Source organism: Tursiops truncatus, chromosome 9 (assembly GCF_011762595.2).
Source record: "Tursiops truncatus isolate mTurTru1 chromosome 9, mTurTru1.mat.Y, whole genome shotgun sequence".
Lineage (NCBI taxonomy): Eukaryota > Metazoa > Chordata > Mammalia > Artiodactyla > Delphinidae > Tursiops > Tursiops truncatus.
In genome coordinates, this window is record NC_047042.1 from 94197910 (window position 1) to 94210308 (window position 12399).

At 37.0% G+C, this 12399-nt stretch overlaps 1 long non-coding RNA gene and 1 pseudogene across 1 annotated transcript in view; both read left to right on the forward strand.

Moving 5' to 3' along the window:
* LOC101339609 (uncharacterized) overlaps positions 1 to 6821 on the forward strand; it is a 31987-nt pseudogene extending 25166 nt beyond the window's left edge.
* LOC109549748 (uncharacterized) overlaps positions 1 to 12399 on the forward strand; it is a 339321-nt gene that overhangs the window by 240707 nt on the left and 86215 nt on the right. The gene's annotated exons all lie outside the window — the stretch shown is intronic.

Here is a 12399-nt window from a genome sequence, read left to right on the forward strand (position 1 = left end):
GGGACTACCCCATCTTTGTTCTCCTTGCATCAAGTGATATTAAAAATAGTGTATAGTAAACTATTATCCATTTCCAAGACAAATAAAAGAAGACAAAGAGAAATGGAAGAAATAGGCAATATTAGGAAAGAAAAGAGACATTACCACAGATTCTATATACATTAAAATATATAAGAAGATATTAACAGATTTGGACTAATAAATTTGAAAAGTTAGATGAAAAAGATAAATTCCCAGGAAAGATAAACCTGACCAAAATGGACACATGAAGAAATAGAATAGTCCTATATACTAAGAAATTTGAATCCATATTTAAGAATTTTTTAACAAAGAGCATTTCAGGCCAGGTAGCTTCACCAGTGAATTCTACCAAATATATAAGGAAGAAATAACACCACTCATCCACAAAAGTAATTTCATATATACATATTTAATATATAAAAGCCAGTTACATTTTTATATAATTTAAAAGTTACTATTTAAAACAGCACTTCAAACCATCATACCTGGGAACAAATCTAGTAAGACATATACAACACACAGAAAAAATATACATAGAAAAAAGGAAAGATATTAAATAAATGGGAGAATATTTTTTTTTATGGATTGGAATACTGAATAGCATAGAAATGTCACTTCTCCCCAAATTGATTTTTAGGTAAAATCCCAATTAAAATTTCACAAAGTTTTTTTTTTTTTCCCCTGGAAATCTAATTCTAATTCTAGAGTCAGATTGAAGAGCCGAAACAATTTGAAAATGTAGAATCAAGTTGGAGGATTTATACTGCTATAAACAAGGTTTATTATAAAGCTACAGTAATTAAGACAATGCAGTACTGGTATAATAATAGATCTAAGTAGACCAATGGATCATTAAAAAATAGTCTAGAGAAAAACCTACACATATAAATTAAAATTTGGTTTGTGGTAACACAGGAGAATAGTGAGGAAAGAATTGTCTCTCAATAAAAGTGGATATTCACATAGAAAAAAATGAATCTAGGTTCCTATGTCGTATCATGCACAGAAATAAATTCCAGATATATTGTTGATCTAGATGTGAAAAGTAAAACATTAAAACTCCCAGAAGATGGCATTGAAGAATAACTTCGTGATTTGGGAGAGACAAAGATTTCTCACTCAAGACTCAAAATGCAGTAACTATATGAAGAACAACTATGAATAGAACTACATTAAAATTAAGAACATCTCTTCATCAGAGACACCATTAGAGAATGAATAGGTGGGAGAAAATATTTGTGATACATATAAATGACAAGTGACTCATATTCAAAATATATAAAGAACTAAAATCAATAAGAGAAAGAGAAATAACCCAATAGGAAAATAGGCAAGAAATTGAACACACACCTCAGAAAGTGGAATATCCAAATAGTCAGTAAATACTTAAAAATATGTAGAGCCTCATTAGTTATCATAGAAATGTAAAATATAATCACAGTGAGATACTACTATGTACACATCAGAATGGCTAAAATGAAAAAGACTTAATCCAAGGACAAAGAATGTTAGAGCAAAGGAATACTCATACAGAGTTGGTGGGAATATAATTGAAACATCTGTTTTGACAGAACTGGTGATATTAGCTAAAGTGGGACACACACATAATCTGTGATATAGCAGTTCCACTACTAGGCAACAGAAATGAGTACAGTACATGTCTGGGACAAAAGATGAGTGTGTGTGTGTGTGAGTGTGTTTATGTGAATGTTCATAGCAGTGTTGTTTTTAATAGCCACAAATTAGAAACCACCTAAATATCCATCAGTGGGATGGCTATCAGATTTGAGATGCCTTTAAGTGGGTAGTAAATTTTTGTAGTATTTTTAGAAAATGAGGGCAAAAATCTAGATACAAAAATACATAATGACAATGCCCAGTTAAAAGGAACCTCCCAATAGTGAGACAAAATGGAGATACGTCCCATGAAAAAGTTGCATAAGTTGTGTAGATAATATATGATCGTAGCTTATGTACAATTTCAGAACCTTGTTACAGGAGATATTGCCCAAAGATCCCCTTGACGGTCCATAAATAATTGGGCACTTTGGCTCAGATAGTCTCAATCATGAGTACATGGACAGAAAGTCATGGGCAAGTTTTAACTACCTCAAAGTGAAACTTCAACAAAGACAGGAGAATGTCTCCAGGGGAACTGGGGATTCAGATTCTCTTCTCTCCTGTTTCTGGCTCAGGGAAAACTGAATTCTCACTTGTAAATTCTTTTAAAAGCAGATGAGAGTTTAAGGTGAGAGAGTCACCATACAGAGAAGGTGAAAAAGCAATGGAAACCTAACAAGCACAGCATAATTGGCCTGTAGAGATTGTATCTCTGAGGGAAAATAAAATCCCACTTCTTGCCCAGCCCTGCTCTTCCTGGGCAATGCTGACCTCTTTTCCTGGAGGTAAGGCAGTCATGCTCAGAGGCTCTCCATTGGGTTCTTAGGATTATGAGTCAAGAAGCAAGGATTTCCTTAATACACAGCTTCTTTCTGGGCTCATGTGAAACTTGGGTTGAGTTTGGTGACTACAGAGATTAAGGTCCCATTTTTGCAATTGGTTTTAAGAAAATACATTTGGGTAGCCAAACTGGGGAGAAATTTCTCTCGAATACCTCTGAGAAATGAAGCACCTAGCCTGGGGCTTTTACTGCATTCATGGGAAACGTTGAACTTATTTGCTACAGGTCGTGTTCCCTGTGTCACATTGCACTCCCCCCAGCACTTGTCCACTGCTGGAAATTTGGATCTGAGAACAGGTTTGTGTTAACCAGCTCATTCTTAAACAGTGATGGTCAGACGGTAACTTCGTCTAGATGACTGGCTCTAAACTTTCTGTTGCTCCAAGCAGTGTAGTTGTAGGTATGCATTAGGAAGTGGGAATGGGGTGGGGATAGCAACTTAGCCAGTTAACATTGTTGGGAAATCTCAAGCTTTCCAGGTGGCTTCTTTTGAGAACACTTCTGATGTAGAACTTTAGGAAGCTTGAATCACAGTTCTTGGAAGGAGAGGTGGTTTAGGAATGCTGTTTATCTTACTATTATTGTCACTTACAACACCTCCACCTTATTTTTGAAAATCTGTTTTTAACTTTTATTTACATACCATATTTTCAAAAGTGTTTTAAACATTTTACTTTTGGTTAAAAAATTATTCTTTTTCCTATTGATGTCATATCCTTTTTCTATTATCCTCCCTACTTCCCTCACTCCAGCGAATTGGGACAGACTTGAATTTGTGCTCCCTTTAGACAGATGAAGAAGCTACAGTCGGACCTCCAGATCCACAGGTTCTACATCTGTGGGTTCACCGACCATGGATTGAAAATACTAAAAAATTATCCAGAAAGTTCACAAAAGCAAAACTTGAATTTGCTTAATGCTAGCAACTGTTTACTTATCATTTACTTTGTAATTAGATATTATGAGTAATCTAGAGATGATTTAAAGTGTACAGGAGGATGTGTGTAGGTTATATGCAAATACTAGGTCATTTTCTATAAGGGACTTGAGCATCTGTGGATTTTGGTGTCCACTGGAGTCCTGAAACCAATCCCAGGGATACTGAGGAGCAGCTGTAGTAGTGACAGTCGAACTGGGAAATGCAAGTTCATTGGCCAGGCAGGTCGTTCATTCACTCCTGGGGAGAGGCACTTTAGAAAACATGAAGATGGTACAGAAACGTGTCATGTGAACCATGAGTGTTTCTATTTGTAAACAATACCTTGCTGAGCCTTTAAGCGGAATTACTGATCCAAGACCAGGGATTACTACATTTTCTTTGTCAAGCCCTTAACTATTATTAGTTTTTAAGAAGTGGAAACTCAAAACCACAAGATACTATCATCAGATTTTTCAGTCAAGTCTCCTTATCTGGTACCTGAGAAGACCTTAAAGAATCATCAGCTACCTCCTGCACTGTATTTTTTTTTCCTTTTAGCCCTCTCCTGGTGAACTCATGTTACATGAATTGTTTCATGTATTATAGCAGAATCAGAGACTGCCTCATGCACCTCCCTAGGAATATTATCTATTAAATTATCATCTGTACATTGTCAGGTTCCGCTGACAGGTCTCAGGCACTGATTTTCCCCTTTGAAGTCACTTATCTCTCTTTTGTACCTGAGGTCTTCACCAGTGATAATTTTATATTCCAACTTTTCCCTTTTCATTGGGGATAAAAAGGTAGGTTTCCTCTTTCTTTGATAGAAATATTACAAAGTGGCTTGCTGATCTGAAGCTCTAGAGTAAATTCTAAAGAATTAAGGAACATTTTGTACTTTTATTGCCTCCTCTTGTAATTTACATAAATTATCTCTCAGAGTAGGAATGGTTTATCAAGCTTAATTCATTTCTAGATAAAAGATTATCAAATGCAAATGCCAGTAGACCCTTCTCTGCTGGCTAATCCAATCACCTTTGGCACCCTATTTATCTGCAGTTAGCTGCCCTTACTGTCATGAATGCCCTCAACACAAAATATGATTCTCATCATATATTCAATGGCACTATCTGATCACAGACAGCAAACAGATAATATCTCCTTGTCACAGCAGTGCATGCGTTTCACTTTCTCTACCTAAAGGACAGAGTAATTAGAGGGACAGGGTATGTGGGAAATCTAGAGTGGGCTTTGTTCAGTCCGTGAGGTTTTTGGAAATCACTTGAGATTTGACAAGGTACAAATAAGATTACTAAGAGTTCCAGAAAGAATACTAGAGCCCTTGAGCTTTCGGAAATACTAATATATCAGCAGGATTAGAAAGTTTGGGGATGGTATTGAGTAGAGTAGAGTATTACCTTCTGGTCATGTGAGTCACAGTAGAGGGAGCATAGCACAAGGATGAGAAAAGACAGTTTTCTAAGGGGCAGGGGATAGTCAAATATTTCAGATAAAGATAAAAGTAAGGACGGTTAAAGGAAAGAGATCATCAACAGTCATTTCACTGAGTTAATTCTAATTAATTTTTTCCATCACATTATATGGTCTCCAAATCACAATAATCACTATCTAGAATACATACAAATAGAATCAGAGGGAATGTGCAACCAGTTTCCCCTTACCTTTTAGTTAATAGGCCAGCACGTGTGGCAACTCTTCGAGCTCTTAGCATTTACTAAGGAAGACAGCGCATCTTTGATTTGTTTCTTGACAGCCATACTCTGCTGTCGACGCCGTGATCTGCTGCTCTTTCAAGGGAGGAGAAATGCAATATTGCAGATTCTTTCCTCTTATTCTCTCAGCCAGGTAAAAGACAAACAGGTGAAGATTTTTCAAAAATGAGCCTGGTCACCCAGGTCTTCATTTTTTATCTCACTGACTCTAAGATGTAATTTTCGATAATTTTTAGCTACTAAAAACTATTTTATATTTGCTACCTTCTAACTTACAACCCCAAATTTGTGATTTTAAAAGGGTGGAAATTTAATATCTCATTTTCATAGTCAAAGAATCCAGAAGTAAAAAAAGTAAATTAAAAAGAAAACCTGTTCATACCTATTAGGTTCCATTCAGTATGGATTCTGAGATAGTAAGGAGGGAAAAACCGGTGTCTAACAGGGAAGTAAACAAACTCCATGGTTAGGAGTTGGCTTTAAAGAAAAAATATCATGTTTTACAGTTAATCTTTTTAACTCAAATAAGCATTTTAATGAAAACATTTCTGCTTAAGGAAGCTTCTCCTTGGATCTGAGCCACATCAGTGGGTTCTGTTGTTTCCCAGAAGGAGACATACAATCTGAAAAACCACACCACTTAATATTAGATGGCTGTTTGGTCTAAGTGACCTTATAAGGTCCTCTGGCACCTTACGTATCTAGTTTTTTTGATTTATAACTTGGGTTTGGTCTTCAGAAGCTCATGGGCAGGGAAGACCAGACATGGATGAGTGAGTTCATTCTGCTGGGACTGTCCAGCTGCTGGGAGACTCAGGTCTCCCTCTTTGTCCTTCTCCTGGCCATATATCTGATGACTGTGCTGGGGAACTTCCTCATCATCCTCCTTATCAGACTGAATAGCAGGCTAAACACACCCATGTACGTTTTCCTCAGTATCCTGTCATTTGTGGACATCTGTTATATCAACATAACTGGCCCCCAGATGCTCATTCACTTCCTTCTGGTCAGCCCAGGAGTCTATCACATTCTACAGCTGTGTGCACCAGCTGTTTATCTCCTTGGCAGTGAGCAGCACAGAGTTCTTCCTGCTGGAAGCCATGGCTTATGACCGCTGTGTGGCAGTGTGCCGTCCACTGCACTGTGCAGTCACCATGCACGGAGGGCTGTGCCTGGGGCCGGCTGCTGGCTGCTTGCTGGCTGGTTTCATGAATTCACTGATGCAGACAATCATCTTTCAGCTACCTCTGTGCCATAAGGTTGTTCATCACTTTGCCTGTGAGATGTTGGCTGTGCTGAGGCTGACCTGTGTGGACATCTCCTTCAACAAGGTCATGGTGGCCATCTCATCTCAGGATTTCTGGTGATCATGCTTCCCTGTTTTCTTGTTCTGTTCTCCTGTGGTCGTATAGTTGCTGCGATTCTGTGTCTTCATTCTGCCCAGGGACGCCACAAAGCATTTGGGACGTGCGCCTCTCACCTCATTGTGGTTTCCATGTGCTTTGGAACAGCCATCTTCACATACTTGAGACCCATGGCTGGCTCCTCAGCAGAACAGGAGAAGATGGTCACCCTGTTCTATGCTGTGGTGACCCCAATGCTGAATCCCTTAATCTACAGCTTGAGGAACAAGGAAGTGATGAGCACCTCTAGAAGAGTGTTGGGGAAACTTAGCGACAAAGGGTAAAGATTCATAGAATTTCTCCTTCCCTACAACAGCCCATAGAACGACATTCTAAACAAAGAGAAAATGATGGACATGCCCTTTCTTCTCAGATTTTCTCATAAGGTAGATCGTGGTGAACAAGTTTTTCTAGACTGACTTTCCACATTCATCCACATTTTGACCTGTTACACATACGGTAAAAAAAAAAAAAAAAGCCTTTAATTATTAAGCTGCAGTCTGCTGGATAATCTCTCCTTCTAGACTTCATATGCCCCCTTTTACTTTCATATACTTCCTGCCTATTCCCTCAGAAATTGAAACATAAACAGTAAAAATTTTCAGGGTGAGAAGAGCCACACTTTGTTTCATGACCCCACCCATCACCAGCAATGTTGGTTTGAAAAAGGTACTTAACATCCCTGACCTCTAGTTTCCTCAACTATAAAAAGAAGTAATAATATCCAGTGTGTGTGATTATTTTGAAGATTATAAATTATCTATGTAAAATGCCCAGTAGAGTGGTGCCATAGAGTAGGTATTCAACTGTTTTTTAAAATAGCTTGTAGGACACAATTATAACTACACACTATGCAGAGTGACTCACAGTGAATGTTCTGCTTGTGCTGTGGCTCTAGTGGATCACTGTTCTGTGTCTGCTCCAGGTAGCCACCTTACCCAGAACCACGGCATCTGTCCACCCAATTTATTATCTCTCCATCCATCCATCCACCCATTCATTATCCATTCATCCATCCAACTTTTCTGTCTCTATTTATCTATCTATGTATTTTTTAGCTCCAAGCCAGACAAGACCTTTCTCATGATCTCCAAACACATGTATCAATGCTTGCTTAACTCCTTTCACTTACATTATATGAATCTCATTGATAACATAGTTAAAATAGAGCTGTTGTTCTTGCTTCCTCTATCCCAAGCTATTCCTTTCCTGTTGCCCGAATACGCCTTCACTGTTTTAGTAAAAGGATCCATCATACATCAGAGTAATTCTTGATTCCTTTATTTTACACCCTACCCAGCAATAGATTCCATTAGCTTGTCAACAAACTATGTGATCAACTGGTCTCTCTGTTTCCACTTCTGCTTTCTACATTCTACTCTGCACACAACAGCTTTAATTTTTAAAATTATTATTTGTTTTGTGACTTTATTTTGTAAACTAAAACACAGGCAGAACACCGCACTAAATAAATGTTAGCTTAGTGAATTACTGTAAGACAAACCCTCTTGTAACCACCACTCAAGTAAAAACAAAACAAAACAAAACAAAAAACAGTTCTGCCAGCTACTGTAGCAGTCACTCCATGTGCCCCATCATAATCACAACTTTTTCGCAAAAGTAACTGCTCTAGTGACCTCTGTAGTAATCACTGTCTTGCATTTCTTTATGGCTATATTATTCAAGCAAACATCCCTAGTCACTGTCACTGTAGTTTAGTTTTGCCCATTTTTTTCAATTTGATATGCTTTGAAATCTCATTAATCTATAGGTCCCCTCCAACTCTTTCTTTTCCCTACAATTTATTTGAGTGACCTGGGCCATTTGATCTGTAGAAGTCTCCTCTATCTTAGAAAATAAATCAAGTCACATCCTTTTCCTGCTTAGAATAAAATCCAAACTCCACAAGTACAGGACCTAACTTGGTCCAGCTGCCGCCTGCTTCTTCTTCTGCATTTTGACTCCTTCCTCTCACTGCTCTCATGGCACACTGCTTGTCTAACAAGGGTTGGAAGAAAACGGCTAAATCTCTATAAAAGGAAAATTTATTTTTTTAACAAGTCATAGACATTCATGGAAAAAATAATTGTAGGCCTGTACATTTTTTGTATGTGAAATCTGAGACTTATCCAATGTATTAATAATTTACTAATAAGCACTAATAAATTTAGTAATAAATAATTCCTTTCACTGGAAATTCTGAATCCTATCAATTAGCATCATGAATAACTGGGCTCAAATTTCTGAGTAAAATCTCAAGAGTAGAGATGTTTTGATCTCCCAGTTTTACAAGGAGAAAATTCGTTTCTGCCTTGGAAAGGGCAAAGTATTATATTCATCAGTTAGACTATAAGGTTCTTGAGAGCAAGGGCTATGCCTTTTATCTTATTTGTGTTCCCAGTGCCTTAACAATGCTAATAAATTTCTGCTGATTGATTTACTAATTGAAATTTTCTTTACTGTTCTAGAGATTGCCTCTTATGAAATATATGAAGATAATGCATGTTGGAATTTAGTATAATAGTAAATAGGCTTTAAAAATCTCAGGCTCAGAGTTAATTGGTTCATAATACTGTTCAGTAGATGAAATATTATCACCCATACAAGGCTTCTTTTATTAATTAATTCTGTTTTATCCCATTCTTTATTCCTCAACTATTCTGATATGTTTAATGCATATAATGATGTTTGAGAGTACATTTATGTATTTAAAATATAAACTACTCAGACTGTATCTTAGTTTTTTTTTTTTTTTCTCAACACTATATTTTTAAGAATGATACATATTGCTAGTCTATTACTTTTAACTGTTCAGAGTAATCCACGGTGTTCACCATATTTTAGCTATGGTACCCAGCTCCCTACCCCCACATATAGCCCGAGGATGAACATCATAATACATGTGCACTTAAGGACCTGTGAGAATTTATTTAAGGAATATACACAGGAGCCAATTGCTAGGTAATGGATAATGCTCTCCAGAATGGCTTTATAAGTCTACACTCGTACGTCAGTGCCTGACGGCTCTTATCCATCCACAGCCTGCACGTTTTGAATTTTTCTAGCCTAAAAGATATAAAATTGTCTTACTTTGCATTACTCTGATAAGTAATCAGTATGAACGTGTCTTCATATGCTGAACTTCTGATTTGTCTGCCTTCACCCAGCACCACTCTATCCATGCCTTCCCCGCTTCAATTCGTGGTAACTCCATCATTGCAGTGATTAGGCAATTTCCCAGTCTTTCTCTCATAAATTGGCAAGAGTAGCCTGTTGTCTCTATTTTCAAAATACATACATAGTATGATCACTTCTCAGCATCTCCACTCTTACACCCCAGTGTGAGCCGCCCTGACTTCCCACTTGGGTTACTGCCATTGCCTGCATCAAATTTCCCTGCTTCTATTCTTATATCCCAGCACTCAGTGATCCCTTTAAAACAGAACTCGAATCACGTCCTTCCTCCTTATATCCCAGCACTCAGTGGTCCCTTTAAAACAGAACTCGAATCACGTCCTTCCTTCTTTCAACCATGCAGTTATTCAGAATTAAATCCGAAGTATTTACAATGAACACAGGCTTTTCTCCTAACTATGCCTCTCTACCTGGAATGCTTCTTTCTCAGTTAGCCACTTCCTCATCTCCTCCAATTCTTCATTTAACTATCATCACTGCCCTATTTGATGCTGCAGACTTTCTCCTTGCCCCCTACTCCTGTTCCCTCTTACCTTGTTATTTAGTTTTTTCCAAAGAACTTATCTTTTCTAACATATTTGCAGTTAACTCATTGTTTAATGTCTGTCTGTCATCCCTCCACTGCCCCCAGAATATAATGTAAGCCCCTTGAGAGCAGGGCTCTTTGGTTCAGGTAAATATATGTACCAAGAATATAGAATAGTGTCTGTCTTACAGTCAGCACCAAATAAATATTTCCTGAGTGAACCATATTGTCAGCCTTTTGGGTTTCTATTGCTGGACACTCTGTGTTCATCTTCTTTGCTCATTTTTCCTTTGAGTTTTCTACCATTTCCTTGTTGGTGTGTATATGATAAATATGAATCCTTTTTGGTTAGCCATTGCAAATACATACCTCTGATCCATCGCCTCTCTGTCAGTTTTATTCATAGAGTCCTTTGTTGAATGAAAAACCTTCATTTTGATATAATCCAAATTATCGCATTTTTGTCCAATGATTTATGCTTACGAAGTTTTGTTTTTCTAAAAAAAAAAATCCCTGTATCTAGGTCATAATATATTCTGTGTTATTTAATTAAGTTTTATACTTTTACCTTTCACAGTATTTCTTCAGTTTATCTTTAGTATTTTAGTATTTCTTTAGACATCTGCTTCTACATATGTTGTTAAATATGGATCTAGTGTTTATGTCCATGTGTGGTCCATTTATTAAACAGTCTATTCTTTATTCAGTCATTTTAATAACTTTCATGTACATTAAGTTTACCTATATATGGGTCTGTCTTTGAATTCTATTCTATGTGTTCGTTTGTTCTTGCACCATGTAATCCTGTTACTCTACTTCTAAAAATTGAAGTATAGTTGACATACAATAGTATATCAGCTTCAAGTATAAAACATAGTAGTTTAGCATGTATATACATTACAAATTGATCACCATGATAAGTCTAATAACAGTCTGTCACCAGATAAATCTATTACAAATTACTATGTTCCCAATACTGTTCATCACATTCCGTGATTTATTTATTTTGTAACTGGAAGTTGGTACCTCTTAATCTCTCTTGCCTATTTTCCCCAACCTCCCACCCCTCTTCCAATCACCAGTTTGTTTTCTTTATCTGTTAAGTCTGCTTCTGGTTTTTTTTGTTGGTTTGTTTTGTTTTTTTAGATTCCACATATAAGTAAAATCATTCAGTACTTCTCTTTCTCTGTTTGACTTATTTCACTTAGCATAATATCCTCTAGGTCCATCTGTGTTGTCACAAATGACAAAATTCCATTCTTTTTTATGGTTGAGTAATATTCCATTGTGTATATAGCTATATATCACCTCTTCATTATTTATTCATCTATCTGTAGACACTTAGGTTGTTTCTATATCTTGGCTACTGTAAATAATGCTGCAATGAACATAGGAGTACATATATCTTTTTGAATTAGTGTTTTTGTTTTCTTCAGAAAACACCCAGAAGTGGAACTACTGGACTGTGTAGTACTGTTTTTAATTTTTTGAGGAACCTCCACATTTTTCCATAGGGTTGCACCAATTTACATTCCCACCAACAGGAACTGTTGTTGATAGCCATTCTGACAGGTGTGAGGTGATACTGTGGTTTTGATTCACATTTCTCTGATGATTAGTGATGTTGAGCATCTTTTCATGTGTCTGTCGGCCATCTGTATGTCTTCTTTGGAAAAATGTCTATTCAGGTCCTGTGACCATTTTTTAACAGACCTCTTTGGGGTTTTTTTTTTTTGATATTAAGTTGTGCGATTTCTTTAAATATTTTGGATATTAACCCCTTTTCCAGTATATCATTTGCAAATATTTTCCTTTGTTCAGTAGGTTGTCTTTTCATTTTATGATTTCCTTCATTATGAAAAAGCTTTTTAGTTTGATGTAGTCCCATTTGTTTAGTTTTGCTTTTATTTCCCTTGCCTGAGGAGACAGACAAACACACACAAAATATTGCTGAGACTGATGTCAAAGAGTAAACTGCCTATGTTTTCTCCTAGAGTTTTATGGTTTTAGGTCACCAGAAGATGCTTTTGTCACCAGCTCCTAGAATAAGCCCTTCTCTGGGGCAATGCCAGGTAGTTGAGCAGAGGATGAGAACAGACTGGGCACTCTGACATAGACAAGGCGTACAGTGGAAATCTCCC